Here is a 16,266-nt window from a genome sequence, read left to right as displayed (position 1 = left end):
GCCTTGCCGGGATTATTTCTTGCGGGGATGATTCTTCTCCCCAGCCGAGAGAGAGCGTTTGTTTGAATTTTTCATTTTTAATTTTTTTCTAAATTGGATAATGAAAAAATATATATATATATATATATAAAAACTAATGGTTTTTTTCTTTTCCTCTAGTTGTCTCTAGCCGCTGGTGGGCGTTTGTCGCCGGCTGCTTTGATTTGGTTGGCCGCCACCCCTGGCTGGCCGCCGTTGGCTGGCCGGCGCCGCCGCCTGGGTGGCCGCAATGGCTGGCCGCTGCCGCCGCCCATGGTGGCTGGCCGCAGCTGGCTGGCCGGCGCCGCCACCCATGGCTGGCCGCCTGGGCCTGGTTGGCCTAGGCGCTTGGGCTGGCCGCCTAAGTAGGCTAGCCGCCGGGTACCTTTAGACGGTGCATACACACGAGCTTCAACGCTGCGCCTCCCTTGGTAAATGAAAGTCGGCTCTCAACGCAGAAGATGGCGCATACACACGAGCTTCAACGCTGCGCCTCCCTTGGCGAACAGCATTACGAGAGGTAGGGGGCTGCCGTTCGCCCCCCCTTAACGCATACGGTGTATTTCGTGGGGGTTGGTCTGCGCCCCCCACCTCCACACAGGCTTTTTCTTTTGAAAACCTTCAACGCAGAGTATTTCGAAGCGATTCAACGCAGAAAACAAAAGAAAAACAACCAAAAATTTTCTTACCTGCGATGCTGTGTGTGTCGAGGAGAGAGAGTGAGAGAGAGAGAGAAAGAGTTCTTCCCTTCAAAAGTCTTGGCCCTCCTTCTTCCACACACTCCCTTGTGGAGATAAGGGTGAGGAGATTGTGGATGAAAACCATCGAGCGCGGACTCTCACGATCCCTTCGAACCATGCTTTGATACCAGTGTTAGATATCCGTAACGCCGCTACGGGCGTTACCATGAGAGGGACGGCCTCTGGCTCACCACCCAGCCATAGAGGAAGAATGAGGATTGCCCCTCATCCCCCAGGCTATATAGTGTGTGGCCTGCCGTCCACACTAGCCTGGCCGCCCATGACTCCGCATGGGCGTCCTCTCCCACTGAACCCCGGATATGGCCATCCGGTCTGCCGCCGTCGGTCAGGCATTACAGCCTACGTGACAGAAATCATAGGCCAATTTCATCGCAGCTGCACGAATTTCTCATCGCCATCCAAATAGGCGTTTTTCTGCTCATCGCAACCATTCGCCGTCGTCTCAACAAATTTTCCTAATTCCTATGAGGTGATTCAAGGTTATCATGTGAGGATTCAGCATACCAAATCTTGAAGCATATGGTCCACTGGAGCTGCTGTACGGAGTTGTTTTCTAGTCGCCTATTTCTACCTTTTTTGCTCCAACAACATGGTGATTCTTATTTTGATTTATATTGTGATGATATTTTTATTATTTGGGCTTAAATCATCTATATGAGAAAGTTATCAACATCTATATGAGAAAGTTATCAACATCAAGCATCATATTTCATCATCATGAGCTCCAAATTCCCCGACAAATTCAACGGAACTGGGTTTCATACCTGGCAAATCAAGGTGAAGGGCTACCTCATGAAGAAAAATCTGTGGAGTACGGTCAAGCCACTTTCTGATGATGAAGCAGGTATTTCTGCTGCAGTTGCAAGAGCTATAATGGTTGCACTTCAAGCAAAAGATGAGCAAGCACTTGGTATTATCATTACTACTTTAGAAGATGATTTTATTCATTATATTGATGATGTTGAGTCAGCTATGGAAGCTTGGGGATTACTCGAACGTACTTTTTGGTGCAAAGGCAAAGCATTCCAAGATCAGTTTGAAGATGCAACTCTTTGATCTAACCATGGAGAGTAATGAAAATTCAGTAGCTTTGATTAACAGGTTGAAGAGCTTAATGACACAATTGGTTTATGTTAAGTCTCCTGTTCCTGAAGAAGATGCTATTGCTATTTTGCTTAAAAGCTTACCTTCAAGCTTTAGGCGAATTGTGACAGTACTTAAAGAGAAGGAGCCAGTCCCTTTCTTTGGAAAGTATCATAAATTCTTTGCAGGAAGAAGACAAGAAGATTACAAAGGATGTGATAGATCCTTATGCATATGCTATTACTACGACATCGGCAAAGAAGATTACAAAGGATGTGATAGATCCTTATGCATATGCTATTACTACGACATCAGCAAAGAAGAAGTGTACTATTTGTAGTCGTACAAATCATCTTACTAAGGATTGTTTCTCCAAACATCCTTGTGAGTATTGTGGAAAGACGAATTATCCATCCTCAAAGTGCTACCAAAAAGATCAAAAGCTAGCAAAGGCACATGTGGTTGAAGAAGTCAACCAACAAGAAGAAACAAATCTTTGTTCTAGTCTTAGTATAAAAGATGTAGATGATGAGTATGCTTTTTAAATTGTCATGTATGTGGTTGAGTCAAGACTTATGTTGTTCCAACTTGACGAGTTGTAGAGGAGAGTACACCACCCTATGTTGTTGTTAAGGGGGGGCTCTTACTCATTGTGTCAAGGAGGTATGTTAGACTTTGTTCATGTTCTTGTAAGAAGTTGGTCTTAAGGGGGGATTGTTGGATAAATGTAATCCCAACTCCTTAGTCCAATTTAATGTGTGGTGGATAGGCTAGTGGTCAGTGGTTGGTGTGTAAAGCCTACAAATGGTTGGTGCATATTGTTCATGCAACTCATGCAACTAAAAATAGGGTAGAGGAGTCTCTAAATAAGGTACAAGTCGTGATCAAGTGATTATGTAAGTTTGGTTCATGCCTAATCATAATTAGTATCTTCTTGTGTTAATCTCAAAGCAATTTTCTGCATATACCAGTTTTTGTCCCTCATATTCATGATGTTTTGTACAAGCTTTGATCCACCTTGAATATGTTTTGATCAATGTTCATAGCTGAATTATCATATCCAACACTTCTCTTTGCTTCATTGTGAGGTGCACTCTTCTTGTAAATAGCCTGCATATTTCCCACTCTGTTCTTTACACATTTGACTTTGCTTATTGCTTGAGTATCTCTTGCTCTACTATTAGATGCTCCTTCTAAGCATAAGCTGCATCCCATTCCAAAATAACATTGTTTCCAATTGTAATACATAAAAACATACCTTTGGCTCAATATTTACTTGCAGGCTCCTTATTGCACCCTGTTAAAATCTCCATCATTAAGCTTGCTAAGGCTTTCCAAAGCCTTCCATTTGCTGCAATTTCGCTAATCCCTTCACAAGATTCACTCTTGGCCTAATCCAAGGCCAAGAGCCATCCAAAGCTCCCCATTGAGCTCACAGCTTACATGCTCCTCCTCTTTGCATGCTGAACCTTTAAGGGTGCTTTTCACATGGTCTCTCAAATGAAACCACAGGTGCATAAACCAGGAAAATGAATGCTCCCAATAGCATCCACAACCAACTCATCTTTCATGAGCAAATCAGCACATTCCTCCATTTGATGTGCACATTTATGGGCTCCTTTCCTTGCCCACAATACTTGCCCCTTGCTTGGACAAGCCTTTCACCTCCACATATGCTCTTTGCCAACATGAAAGAGCCATGGGATTCACTCATCCCATAAATCAACAACCCTTCTCTAAATTGAGCATTTTTCCATGCTCAAACCAAAACCTAATGAGGCAAAATCTAAAATACCTTCATAAATCTTTTCTTGGCAGCTTCCTTGATGACATCGAAGACTCCATAGTCTTCATACTTGCTGAAATCTCCATTTTCAGCTTCTTTGATGATGAGCAGACTCTCCATCTTGTAGAACTCCCATTTGCAATTCTCTTGGGCAGCTTCTATGCAACCTCCTTGTTGCAAATCTTCTCTCAAAATTGAGAATGGCAGCTCCAAATCTCTCTCAAATCCTCACAAATGCAAATCCAAATGATAATATAAGCGTGGATATTTTTTTTCATAATAAATTGAAAAATAATGCTTAATAAAATAAACACATAACCAAGAAATCTATACATAAATAATCACCATGACCAAGAGCCCACCCAAGCTCTGATACCATGTTAACAATCCTAAAATTGGATTGATCACATGGTGATAGACAATGATTAAGCAACATAATTAAGGTGGATTATACCACACTAAGAACTCCATAAGAGAGAGAGAGAGAGAGATTGCACACTCAACACTTGATCTCTTCTATTGCATAATATCACAATGAACCATACAATGATATAGGCCCTCTAGCCTTATCCCACTTTACACATCATCATCCATGTGGCACTCCCTTTTCCACTCTTTTGGTCAACACTCACACACCATTCATGTGGCATTCCTATCTCACCACAATATCTTGCACCTCCAGGGTGCTTTCTCACATACACACAACACCACGATTACATCTTTCAACAATGGAGACCTAAGTGATAAAGGTGCAACAGTTGACGGAGAGTCAATGGAGGACGTCTCGCATAGCAAGGTCGGCCAAGGTCTTGAGACCATCGATTTAAATGGTGAGCTTCTGGTTAACGGTGGATGAGGGACCAAGGAAGCGACCTATGAGTGAAGCGCTAGGCGACTTGCGAAGGATCCTAGAGGGGTGTGCTAACCATACGATGCTCGGGCTCTGGTCGCTGAAGATACCCATGCATGCATCGAGGAAGAAAATGGAACAAGGTGTTAGAGCTATTTTCTAAACTCGAGCATGGATCTGGTTAAATGACCTTGCTGGTCCTCAACAGATGAGTCCATGGCTCTTTTATATGGATTTTTTGGTTGATCTTGCTCTTGCTAATCTTCAAACGGAGAGTCCATGTGGATTTTTATAAGTGAATATATTTCCGGTGTACTATGAGCTAGGAACTATTGAAAAGGTCCCTGAGTGGATAGGTGGTGAGCATTCTGGTTGTCAATGATGCTATAGGTACACCGATGAAGGAATGATTGGAAATTCGAATTCAACTGGATATTTTGGAGGATTATGATCAGTGATACTATGGTTGAATCTGTGAAAAAGGCAATTTCATTAAAAGACTATTTTCAACTGAATCTGTGAAAAAGGTAATTTCATATTGGGTGTGAGTGGTGTGACTATCGTGAAGTTTGTATGAAGCACCGGCAGGGGGCTTGGGAACACTTTTCATTGGTACCCGGGACAAAACATAACCAAATTCCTAAATGGATCCCATCACTACAGTGGTTGGATGGTTGGCTAAGCCATGGGACTGGATGGGGTTAGGTTGGACTGATGGATCCCTAAAATGAGACTCAATTCTATTATGGTACGATAGATGAAGTAAATCTCGAATATTCTTGTTCTATGGAAAAGAATCAAGCTGTGCCTCTTGATGAGGAAAAAAGCGTTGGTCTCTATGATCCAAGTGCAAGTTTCTTCCTTGATCTGACCATGTGACTTATAGGTTCGATCGGATCAGTTTGGTTAGTTAAGGCTCTTGACTACGTTAGAATAAAAATATCATGGAGGAATCGCCCGAGCTTTCTGGGCGAGAGAAGTTTTTTCTGGGTTCGGTTTTGGAAGAACCGAGGGATTAGTCTCTTGTCTGGATATCCGTGGGTAAGGCCCCGGGTGAGAGGCTCTGCCTATGCAAGAAGTGCTACTTCCGCTACTGCTAGCACCCCCGATTTTGTTGCGCAGAGGGGACATGGATCTTTCAAGACAGGGATGCCCACTTAGCCCTCTCTTGTTTGCAATTGTTACACATCTAATCTTATCTTGATTGGATAAGCTAGTGGAGGGGACGATGAAGTTGTAGGGCTTACACTTCCAAGCGGAGAGGAGATGGTCAGCTAGGCATTGGCAGATGATTATTTCATATTCCTTAAGTCTCAAAGAGATAATGTTCAGAAGGCTATGGCTGTTTGGGATACTTTTGGTCTTGCTTTAGGGTATGCAAAAATTTACTCTAATAAGTTGTATTGAGAGCGATTCGCTTGGTTTGGGATGGAATGGGCAGGTCATACAAAGGGGATGCATCACACGCCACTTGGGTTATCTGATTGGAGTTGATGTTGATTCACATGCTTTGTTGGCATGGATTTTTGCAAGGATAAATGATAAGTTTGTGTATTGGAAATCTTAGGGTTGGCCTATGCTTGTTCAACTCAAAGTGGCACAATCCATTATAATTACCATGATATCTTTTTTCTTGACTTTATTACCAAGGATGGGCAGAGCTTTGCATTAGATACAACAACTAATTCGATTTATGCTATGGAAAAGAGTAGAAAATAAGCCAGGGTAGATGTGGATTTCTTGGGAACATGTTACTACTCCGAAGAGGAGTGGAGGGGTAGCCCTATTAAATGTTATATTACATATGGTCACTAGGAGATTGCCTTTATTGCAAGATATGTGTATCCCAAGAGACGTGGGTGGTAATGGCAAAGGCCCTCATAGAGGAGGTCACACTTGTGCTTGGTAATACCAGGATTGATGGTACCTGGTAGGATGTAGTGAATGGTTCCTAACAGGTTCGAGTGGTGGCTTCACCTCTCTGATGATCTCATGGAAGGAGGTGTTGACACACACTAAATGGAAGCCTTCAGATCAGTGGTTGTTTGCAATTGCATTCTATGGCAGGTGAGGTGTTTGCTACTTCATGACTTTTGGAGTGGCTTGACAAACTTGTTGAGCGCTAAGATTCAATAGAATGGCTTGATTGGGACTAGTGAGAATTCTGGATGCTTTGTTGCTACATAGAGGACTGCCTATTGTCTTTTCGAAAAATCCGTCAATATTTTCGGGTTCCATGTGGATATATACGGTTATGGGAGAAGGTGAGGGAAACACTTACACCATTTGGTGATTTTCCTCAGTTGGAGGATCAAAAACCTTGGTTAGATTGGGCATCTAGAAAGCATCAAGACATTGTCCCCCACCAGCGTACAACAAATCAAGTGTACTATATGATGATAGAAGATAAGTGTTGGGGATAACTGAGAAGGCTAATAGGGTATGGAACATCAGGAAGAGTAGAGCATGGTGGAAGGAAGTAATCTTACAGGGTTGGTGGTCTAAGATTCCATATCCAGGGAAGGTGTTCCTATGGCGCATGCTAGTTGGAGGCCTACCATTGGGGGCCAAGTTGTGAAAGTGACGGATTGCTTCTAGTAATTATGTGTTTTGTACTACATGCTTGGAAACATGCCCACATCTTTTCATTTCATGTCCGGTGTGGCAAAGAAGGTGTGGGATTTTATTTCTTGCATATGAACTCCATTTCACAGATAGGCTTATAAAGGTTAAAGACTGGATTTTTGGCAAGATTTCGAATGGGCTAGATAACCCAAAACATTCAATTTTCTTTCATTTTTTTCGGTGGATAGGTTTGTGACATATCTGGTTAACTAGGAATGGTATCTTCCTTGCGGTCAGCTCAATTGGTGGAGAATGGCACGGCTCTATATTGGATGAGGGTACTCCGAGCTATACTTGTGGTTCAGAGTAATTCGTGAGGGAAAGCTTGTACATCACATGGTGGCCGTGCAGCCATTTGTAAAGTAGTTTCAGTAATATATCTTCTATTACAAGAGAGAGAGAGAGAGAGAGAGAGAGAGAGAGAGAGAGAGAGAGAGAGAGAGAGAGAGAGAGAGAGAGAGAGAGAGAGAGAGAGAGAGAGAGAGAGAGAGAGAGAGAGAGAGAGAGAGAGAGAGCGCAAAATAGACTAAGGGTTGAAATGTAAAATGAGTATTATAAATGTCTTGGGGTTAGTGTTGTGTGTATGGTATTTGAGGAGATATGCATTCCCGAAAGATATAATGATTATACAAGGAGCATGTATGTGTATGGGTGTACGTATATTTAGTTATGCCTCTATGAGAAGGGTATACAAAGAAATGGAAGATGGGTGGAAGATCCTTTGTGCAAGAGTAGCTTTCTCCTAATGGATTATGTAACTATATAGATGAAACCCACTATCTCTTCGATATTTATAGTGGTAGAGGATTCTTGAGGAAAGAGATGAGAGTATACTAACTCTTAGAATTTAGGCCATCTACTAGGAATCTTGTGATGACTATGGAATAATGACCTTGATGATGAATCTCCATTGTCATTACTACCTAGGAAGATGGGAAGTAGATCCAGTTATGTGGGCCTTGCTCCAAGAATGGCTTAAGGGGGTTTCATTTGTGGACTTGTCATTCTATTTCTAATGTTATTAGGCCCCCCTTTTAAAGCTAATCCTTTACAAGAGATGTGACCATGTCAGCTTGTCCATAATCACTAGGCCGCCGGTGCGCCAGGTGGGGTGGTGGTTGTGGTTCTACATGGCCACCTTCATACGTGGCCTCATTCCCACCACATGATTATAAGGGCTATACGTCCCCAATACTAGAAGCTCTTGTGCTCTCCACACCTTTGTATGTGGCCACATCCTGACAGAATTATGAGGGGTATACATCCCCAAGACCGGAAGCTCTTGTGTTCTCACACCACTAGAAAGTTTTCAAAGCTCCTTGTGCTTTGTAAGTTGGTTCTTATATTACTTATACATGAAACTTTTCTATATTAAAAAAAAAGTGCCTTGAGAAGTACATCATCTACTCTTTTAAGGACATCATTATGAACAGACATCATGTTTCTTGTAATTTGTCATTAATATCTTTGATCTATTGCCAACATTTTTACATAATTTCAATACTTAAGCTTCACAATAAAGAGTGAGCACATGATGAGGAGATCAATATTCATTCCGTTTTCTTTGAGAAATATTTATGGGTACATCGATCCAATCAGTTTATTTATTATGAGATCGGTATTTGATTTCTAACAGATCAGTATTGGTTTACTTAGAATGACCAAAGTTGGGATGTCCTCTAGAGATTCACTGTAATTATTTCTGTATTCAAAACAAAGGCTCAAACAAAGTTTTAAATTAGCAAGGGCTCCTTGTTTCTCATTAGAAATCATTGAAGCCGTAAACAAATTCTTTGTATAAACACTACCTTGTTTTTGGAGAGACTTGTAGCAAGTGCCAAGAAGAATCATTATTATGTAAACTTCACAATTGAGGAGTGAGCTCATGATGAGGGGAATCAAATATGGTCGATATTTGATTCTTAGTATCATTTTATTTTAAGTGACCAACATTGTAACATAACAAATGCCAAGTTCCTATAAAAACTATCCCCCCCCCCCTCTCTCTCTCTCTCTCTCTCAAAGAACGGAGGACACAATTTTGGATCTTGAAAGCATGATAAAGGGATCCCTTTTTTAAATCATTCAAACCCTAAGCATTGTCTTCATCATGGACTATAATAGGCTTAGCCATGGTTTATTTTAATGCCAAAGCTTATTAAGAGTCTGCTTTTCAAGGTTTTATTTTCCTTAGATGGGCAGAGTGTTGGGGATCTCTACCACTTGTGCTCATAAGGGTCATAAGTTAAGAGTTGCCTGTTGGCAGCGTCCATGTTGTCCCTCATTTGCATCACTTTCTCTTGCTCATGTATCGAAAGATCCTCCACTTCCTGATAAAATGAGGCTAAATCGTCACTGCTTAATCCTCTCGCATGTGCAGCATGAGCGCTTGGAAGCGTGGACGCGAACAGTAAACACACCACTACTGCGATGATTGCCGCTATCTTCTTCTTCTTCATCAGCGCCCCCTTGCCAGCCGCCATAATTTTGTTAAGAAAATAAATGAATTTTTGCACATATTTAGGGAGAAAAGAAATGATTAAAATGTTTTTTCTTTATAAAATTTGATTGCCTGCACACTTAATTAGACATTAACAGCAGCTAAATGGATGGGGTTAGGCTGGACTGATGGATCCGTAAAACGAGACTCAATTCTGTTATAGTACGATAGATGAAGTAAATCTCGGATAGTAATTGTTTTATGGAAAAAGAATTAATGGCTGTGCCTCTCGATGGGGAAAAAAGCATTGGTTTCTATGATCCAAGTGCAAGTTTCTTCCTTGATCTGACCAAGTGACTCACAGGTTTGGTCGGATCAGTTTGGTCAGTAATGACCCTGACTACGTTAGAGTACAAATATCCTGGAGGAATCGCCCGTGCTTTCTGGTAGGGGGAAGCTTTTTCGAGTTCGGTTTTTGAAGACCCAAGGGATTAGTCTCTTGTCCAGATATCCATGGGCGAGGCCCCGAGTGAGGGATCCTACCCCACACAAGAAGTGCTACTTCTGCTGCTAGCACCCCCGAATCCGTTGCGCGGAGGGGGCATGGATCTTTCACATATATTTAGGTTATCCCTCTACTTGAAGGGAAATGGAAGATCCTTTGTGCAAGGCAAGGTTTCCCTTGATGGCTTATGTAACTATTATTATAGAGATGAAACCCTTTATCTCTTGGTATTTATAGTGGTAGAGGGTTCTTGAGGCAAGAGGGAAAGGATGTTAGAGACTTCATGATATAAAAGTGGAGGGGTGTGCATTGGGGGTAATTATACACTCAAAATGTTCATGCAAATGGTGGTAGGACGAGAGAGTACACTAACTCTTAGAATTTGGGTTATTAGCTATGATGGCTATGGAATGATGACCTTGATTCCATAGTCATGACTCATTACCTAGGAAGATGGGAAGTAGATCTTATGTGGGCCTTGCTCTAGGCATGGCTTGAGGGCGTTTCATTTGTGGTGTTGCCATTGTATTTCCAATATTTTTTGGCTCCCCTCCTTTCAAAGCCAAGGTGGGCATCTTTACAACAAGAGAGGAGACCATGTTGGCTTATTGTCCCACGATCGCACAAGAGGAGGGGGTTAGGGTTTTGCATGGCCATGTTCGTATGCCTTTGTTGCCCCACATCATGAGGTGCCTACACCTCCAAGACCAGAAGCTATTGTGCTCTCCACACCACCAGAAACTTTTCAAAGCTCCTTATTCTTTGTAACTTGGTTCTTATATAAATTATATATGAAACTTTTCTATATTTACAAAAAAAGTGTCCTGAGGAGTACATCACTTTTACAAACAATGTTTAAGGACACCATTATCAAAAGACATCATGTTTCTTGTAATTTGTCGTCAATATCTTTGTTGTTGGTGCCAACATTTTTACATCATTTTAGTACTTAAGCTTCACAATGAAGAGTGACCACATGACGAGGAGATCAATATACATTCCATTTTCTTTGCAAAAGAGTTATGGGTACATCAATCCAATCAGTTTATTTATTATGAGATTGGTATTTGATTCTGAGAGATCAGTACAGAATGACCAAACTTGGGATACAAGAAAGCAAGCTTGTTCCTCTAGAGATCCATTGTAACTATTTTCTCTCTTCAAAAGAAAAGTTCTGACAAAGTTTTAAACCAGCATTAAAAGGGCTTCTTGTTTCTATAGAAATCATCGAAGCCCTAAACAAAGTCTTTGCATAAACACTACCTTGTTTTTGTAGAGTTGCAAGTGCCAAGAAGAATCAGTCTTCTATAGCGGCTTCATGATTGAGGAGTGAGCTCATGATGAGGGGATCGATATTCAATTCTAAGTATCATTTTATTTAGAGCGACCAACGTTGTAACATAACAAATGGCAAGGTGTTCCTATAAAAACACACACACACACACTCTCTCTCTCTCTCTCTCTCTCTCTCTCTCTCTCTCCACCATAGAAAGGAAGGAGGACACAATTTTGGATATTGAAAGCATGATAAAGGGATCCCTTTTTTAAATCATTCAAACCCTAAGCATTGTCTTCATCATCATGGACTATAATAGGCTTAGCCATGGTTTATTTTAATGCCGGAGCTTATTGAGAGTCTGCTTTTCAAGGTTTTATTTTTTCTTAGATGGGCAGAGTGTTGGGGAGCTAGACTACCACTTGTGCTCATAAGGGTCATAAGCTAAGAGTTGCCTGTTGGCAGCGTCCATGTTGTCCCTCATTTGCATCACTTTCTCTTGCTCATGGATCGAAAGATCCTCCACGTCCTGATAAAATGAGGCTGAATCGTCACCGCTCAATCCTCTCGCACGTGCAGCATGAGCGCTTGGAAGCGTGGACGCGAACAGTAAACACACCACTACTGCGATGACTGCCGCTATCTTCTTCTTCTTCTTCATCAGCAGCACAGCCGCCATAATTTTGTTAAGAAAATAAATGAATTTCTGCACATATTCAGGGGGAAAAGAAATGAATAAAATGTTTTTTCTTTATAAAATTTGATTGCCTGCACACTTAATTAGACGTTAACAGCAGCTAAATGAGAACTACTGTCGATTTGATCACAAAACTGCAGGAGTTATCTTTGAAGATCGAATCCGGCTTGACCAACGAATTAGCCAAGGTTATTATTATGCACATGAGTAAATTAATGCACTAATACATCTTACTTCCGTAGGTCGATTTTATGAGGGCCTTAAAGAGCCAGCAGAAAAAGATTATTACGTGTTTAAATTGGAAGCCAAAGAGGGACTACTCGCAATTATGTGTTTGGGGTTTGAGAAATGAATGGAAAGCTGTGACACGAAGAAGAAGAAGAGCGTTTCCTTCTTCATTATAACAGGGACTATACGAGACTAGTTCAAAATTCGAGAATTAAGGAAGCGCATTATTCAAGTAGATTTTACTTAGTCAAATCCGTAGATTAAATTTGCTAATGAGGGAAGCAAGGAGTCCTCTCTCTCAACTAATTCTTCGGGTCCTTCACATACGTCCCCTCAAACAACCCACGTCACCATGTGCATGACACATGCATGCTGACTTGGAAACCACAAAGGGCGCCCACCCATCGTGTGTCCACATTCACTTTGGACTCCCTCCCATCGTGTGTCCACATTCACTTTGGACGCCCTCCCACGTCACCATGCATGACACGTGCATGCTGACTTGGAAACCACAAAGGGCGCCCACCCATCGTGTGTCCACATTCACTTTGGATGCCCTCCCATCGTAGGGCGCCCAAATGCCTGTCATGAAACACATTCCAAATTTTCTTGGTAGGGTCCCCTCCTCCTGAAACATGATCACATTGGAAGTTTTTAATTTTAGGTTCTGTCCTCTGTGAAAAACATGATCTACACATTGGAAGTTTTTGAAACCGGAGGAGTGGAATTTAAAGGTTTGCAATGGAATTTACAACCTATTTTTACCTTGGAATTTACAACCCATTTTTACCTTGGAATTTCAAAGCATTGCAGTGCATGGCGGGCTCGATTGATGATGAGGCATCATCTCCTCCCCCAACCCATTCTCCATCTCTTCCCCATGACCCCACTCCATCTCCTTCTCCTCCTCATTCTCCCACAATTCTTTCTCCACACTATTTTGAGCCCTTTGCCAATCCTCCCTTGCATGCTACCCATGCGGTTGCCACTCCACCCTTGGGCACCACCCATGAGGTGGACACTCCTATCTTCATTGCCTCTCCACCTTTTGGCATGCCCTTCGAGTTTGGAACTTCTCTCTTGGGTGTCACCCACCATGAGCTAGCCACTCCTCCATCAAGCACCTCTCCATGTTTGGGTGCACCCTATGAGCTTGCCACTCCTTTCTTAGGTGCCTCCCATGAGCTTGCCGCTCCTCTACCCAGTCCCTCTCCACCGTCGGGTACAGCCCTTGAGTTCGCCTTGGCTCTCTTGTACGACGCTCGCCACTCCTCCATCTAGTGTGGCCTATGAGCTTGATGCCACTCCTCTTCGAAGTAGTACCCATGCACTTCCCACTACCACTCCTCACTTTGGCATCTTGAGTCTGGTGATGCTAATGACATTGTCGACCATGTGCTTGCCAATCCACCCTCTGGTATTGCTCATGGGGCATCTTCTCATGGGAAATCCCTTTCCAAGTCCGATACATGAAACTGTGCCAATGCTATCTTCAAGTACTTTCTTGACCTCGATGTGGCATCATAGTCTAGTGTGCTAGATGCGTTACTCTACGACACTCGTGCCGCATGGCACAATGTACCACCGCTTCTGCAACTTGTAGTCCACATTCGAGGAAGGCCTCTTGTTGCTAGTGTGTTACTAAGCCCAAGATAGTCCTATAGCACACTCATGTGTAAGATGCTACATTCAGATGGATTGGCTACTAGACGGGTGCTTACAATGATTGTCTCATATAGTATCCTACCATGTATGCATCGCCTCACTTCTCGCATACTTCAGATTTGTTGTTGGGTACTTCGAGCAGGGTTTGTGAGGAGACAGAGCTTGGAGAGTGGGGTTGAGGGTGCTATATGGGCTAGTAGATCGTGCACCTAGATGCACTCGTATACTTCAGATTCATTCGTTTGGGCACTTCAAGCAGGGTTTATGAGGAGACAGAGCTTGGAGAGTGGGGTTAAGGTTACTCTATGGGATAGTAGCACTCATTTCTTGGACTCTAAGATGAGGGCAATGATAGAGAGATTTTAGGAGGAGCATTGTCGTGCATCACTAGAGTACAAGAAGGCATTGCGACATGGGGTTTTCATGGGGAGTATATAGTGGATGGGGCTTGCTCTCTTGCGATGATATAGATAGAGTTGTACTTTGAGTTCATGTCTTCACACCCTGAGATCACCACCAGCCACCATTCATTCAAGGCATGCAAGGCTTGGTTTGTGTGCTGCTCAAGGCAGCGTGACACATGTGTTTGTATAGGTACCATGTTGGATTTCATACTTTGTATGATGTCTTTATGGCTTGTTTGGGCATCGGGTGTCATGGGGACATGTACCTATGTGGTAGCTTGGCCATGCTTCACTTGTGCGAGGAGGATTCCTTGATGGCCAAGGTGGTCACATGGCAACGATATCATATCGTGCAGCCTACAATAGCTTCCTATTGGTGTAGTTGTCTTTGTGGGGTTGACTTCATAGAGAACTACATGTTCGCACCACAATGGGGGAATCTGTCAGAGTAATACTTTTTTGAGCAAGTATTGCTTAATATATTACCTCATTTTTAACTTAAGGTCTTCTAGATATTTTATATTGTGGTTGTCTACGAATCTGACATTTCTTATTCTTGTGTACTTGACTAAGTGGCCATAATGGTGTATATGGCATGGTGACACTCGATGGCATAGCGAGCACCCCCCAGAGGAGTGAGTCATCATTAAGAGCATCACTTTTACATTTGTGATGATCATTGTCACAGTGCCAAATTTTTGTGTATCATCATGATGACTTTTTGAGAGAGTGTGGGGTCACATGGATAGGGTAGTGGATATGGTCAGATGGATGTGGGGCACAGTTCAAGAGTGCTCATCAGTTTTATTGGTTATATTCTTGGCATCGCATGACAGATTACTAGGTGATTTGGAGCTTCTTCGAGATACATTAGGAAAAAAGGGAGCTCATTTTGGGGCCTTTTACGGTTTGGAAAAATCGGCTCTCAACCAATCAACAAAGGGCCAACGTAATGTTGGAAATTCACAAAAATAAGAGAAAATAGATAAAAGAAACAATACTTTATGTAGGTACAAGCGTGCTACATTAATGTGGAGATTGGTTTTTTATTCTCACAAGATCTTTGGACATGAAGATAGAATCTAGTCTCACATTTTCTTTGACAAGGGCCTTCTCGCTTCCACCTTCCTTTGAACTTTGAAATGTTGTGCTGCCTTTCTTTCGAAAGGTCTACCATTCTACACCACTGCCTCATTGTGCAGTAGCCTCTTCTTTTCCAAAACTGCTCCCTTGATCCTGTTTGGCTTAGAGTAAGATGTTTCTTGTCAATTGTCTGTCTGCCCACTTTCTCTTTCTTGAAACTTCACTTTGTTATCTTGTTTACATTACTTTGCTGTTGTTACAGATTCACAAGGTCTCCATGGTGAATAAAAACTATGGCCGTTCTTGTGGAAGACGCTCTGTGGATGATAATGCTATGAAGGCAGAATTATACCACACATCCTTACCCCGTCGACCTGCTTCTTCTATTTCTTCGTTAGAGAATTCAAGTACAGTCAAAACGGAAGGAACTTGGGAAAGGTTTAGTGTTTCGAAAGGAGCATGGGTGGTCATGCAACCTAGCAAAAGAAAGAGATCCCAGACAAAAAACATTTTCTTGGCATCATGGAAGGGAAGAGTACGAGATTTTAAAATCACCAGAGGGAAGATATCGGTGAAAGAAGTTTTGATTTAGCATGTGTACATGCATAAAGAACTTGTCTTGCGAGACTATCCAAATGATCTTCCGCAACACATGCCTAATTGTATATTTTTCTATTGTGGTTTTGTTCTTTATGAGGTGTATGGATTTTTAAGATGAAGCTTTCTTTCTTTGCTTATTGACATTCTTGTGTTATTTTATTTCGGATTTATACTCTTCATCGTATGAGACATGGCAAAACATCGATTGTATTCTGGGATTTATAGATGTTTTGCATGGATCGATA

General features: G+C 42.1%; 1 long non-coding RNA gene across 1 annotated transcript; it reads right to left on the bottom strand.

Annotated features, from left to right (window-relative positions):
* Positions 1–11,591: 11,591 nt before the first annotated feature.
* LOC147621799 (uncharacterized) lies at positions 11,592–12,457 on the bottom strand. Its single transcript, XR_015269714.1, has 2 exons — positions 12,331–12,457; positions 11,592–12,050 (listed from the first exon to the last, which is right to left on the bottom strand). It is a non-coding gene; the product is annotated as an uncharacterized LOC147621799 (long non-coding RNA).
* Between the last annotated feature and the right edge of the window lie 3,809 nt (positions 12,458–16,266).

Source organism: Cibotium barometz, chromosome 29 (assembly GCF_041138505.1).
Source record: "Cibotium barometz isolate CiBa-2024 chromosome 29, ASM4113850v1, whole genome shotgun sequence".
NCBI lineage: Eukaryota > Viridiplantae > Streptophyta > Polypodiopsida > Cyatheales > Cibotiaceae > Cibotium > Cibotium barometz.
This window is presented reverse-complemented; position numbering and strand designations above follow the sequence as displayed.